This window comes from Caenorhabditis remanei, chromosome X (genome assembly GCF_010183535.1).
Source record: "Caenorhabditis remanei strain PX506 chromosome X, whole genome shotgun sequence".
Classification (NCBI taxonomy): Eukaryota; Metazoa; Nematoda; class Chromadorea; order Rhabditida; family Rhabditidae; genus Caenorhabditis; species Caenorhabditis remanei.
Genome location: NC_071333.1, coordinates 19,338,306 through 19,340,762, shown reverse-complemented (window position 1 = coordinate 19,340,762; position 2,457 = coordinate 19,338,306).

Genomic DNA, 2,457 nt, shown 5'->3' with positions numbered 1-2,457 from the left:
GAACAACTCTTTTATTTTTCTCCCTTTTTCTCATCATTTTCTTTCTCTCAGCCTCAATAGGGAGGTGATCGAGAACAACTCTTTATTTTATCTCTTTTTCTATCATTCTTTCTCTCACCTCAATAGGAGGTGATCGAGAACAACTCTTTTATTTTATCTCTTTTCTCATCATTTTCTTTCTCTCGCCTCAATAGGAGGTGATCGAGAACAACTCTTTTATTTTATCTCTTTTTCTCATCATTTTCTTCTTCTCACCTCAATAGGAGGTGATCGAGAACAACTCTTTTATTTTATCTCCCTTTTCTCATCATTTTCTTTCTCTCACCTCAATAGGAGGTGATCGAGAACAACTCTTTTATTTTTATCTCTTTTTTCTCATCATTTTCTCTTTCTCTCTCGCCTCAATAGGAGGTGATCGAGAACAACTCTTTTATTTTTATCTCTTTTCTCATCATTTCTTCTCTCGCCTCAATAGGGAGGTGATCGAGAACAACTCTTTTATTTTTTCTCTTTTTCTCATCATTTTCTTCTCTCACCTCAATAGGAGGTGATCGAGAACAACTCTTTATTTTTATCTCTTTTTCTCATCATTTTCTTTCCTCTCACCTCAATAGGAGGTGATCGAGAACAACTCTTTTATTTTTCTCCCTTTTCTCATCATTTTCTTCTCCTCAGCCTCAATAGGAGTGATCGAGAACAACTCTTTTATTTTTCTCCCTTTTTCTCATCATTTCTTTCTCTCGTCACCTCAATAGGAGGTGATCGAGAACAACTCTTTTATTTTTATCTCTTTTTCTCATCATTTTCTTTCTCTCACCTCAATAGGAGGTGATCGAGAACAACTCTTTTATTTTTATCTCTTTTCTCATCATTTCTTTCTCTCACCTCAATAGGAGGTGATCGAGAAAACTCTTTTATTTTTATCTCTTTTTTCATCATTTTCTTTCTCTCACCTCAATAGGAGGTGATCGAGAACAACTCTTTTATTTTTCTCCTTCTTTTCTCATCATTTTCTTTCTCTCACCTCAATAGGAGGTGATCGAGAACAACTCTGTTATTTTTCTCTCCCTTTTTCTCATCATTTTCTTTCTCAACCTCAATAGGAGGTGATCGAGAACAACTCTTTTATTTTTATTCTCCTTTTTCTCATCATTTTCTTTCTCTCACCTCCATAGGAGGTGATCGGAAACAACTCTTTATTTTATCTCTTTTTCTATCATTTCTTTCTCTCACCTCATAGGAGGTGATCGAGAACAACTCTTTTATTTTTATCTCTTTTTCTCATTTTCTTTCTCTCGCCTCAATAGAGGTGATCGAGAACAACTCTTTTATTTTTATCTCTTTTTTCATCATTTCTTTCTCTCACCTCAAATAGGAGGTGATCGAGAAACAACTATTTTATTTTTATCTCTTTTTCTCATCATTTTCTTTCTCTCACCTCAATAGGAGGTGATCGAGAACAACCTCTTTTATTTTTCTCCCTTTTTCTCATCATTTTCTTTCTCTCACCTCAATAGGAGGTGATCGAGAACAACTCTTTTATTTTTATCTCTTTTTCTCATCATTTTCTTTCTCTCGCCTCAATAGGAGGTGATCGAGAACACTCTTTTATTTTTATCTCTTTTTCTCATCATTTTCATTTCTCTCACCTCAATAGGAGGTGATCGAGAACAACTTTTTATTTTTCTCCCTTTTTCTCATCATTTCTTTCTCTCACCTCAATAGGAGGTGATCGAGAACACTCTTTTATTTTATCTCTTTTTCTCATCATTTTCTTTCTCTCACCTCAATAGGAGGTGATCGAGAACAACTCTTTTATTTTATCTCTTTTCTTCTCATCATTTTCTTTCTCTCTCACCTCATAGGAGGTGATCGAGAACAACTCTTTTATTTTCTTCTCCCTTTTTCCTCATCATTGTCTTTCTCTCACCTCAATAGGAGGTGATCGAGAACAACTCTTTTATTTTTATCTCTTTTTCTCATCATTTTCTTTTCTCGCCTCAATAGGAGTGATCGAACAACTCTTTTATTTTTATCTCTTTTTCTCAGCATTTTCTTTCTCTCACCTCACTAGGAGGTGATCGAGAACAACTCTTTTATTTTTCTCCCTTTTTCTCATCATTTTCTTTTCTCTCACCTCAATAGGGTGATCGAGAACAACTCGTTTATTTTTCTCTCCCTTTTTCTCATCATTTTCTTTCTCTCACCTCAATAGGAGGTGATCGAGAACAACTCTTTTATTTTCTCCCCTTTTTCTCATCATTTTCTTTTTCTCACCTCAATAGAGGTGATCGAGAACAACTCTTTTATTTTATCTCTTTTTCTCATCATTTTCTTCTCTCACCTCATAGAGGTGATCGGAACAACTCTTTTTTTTTTATCTCTTTTTCTCATCATTTTCTTTCTCTCACCTCAATAGGAGGTGATCGAGAACAACTCTTTTATTTTTATCATCTT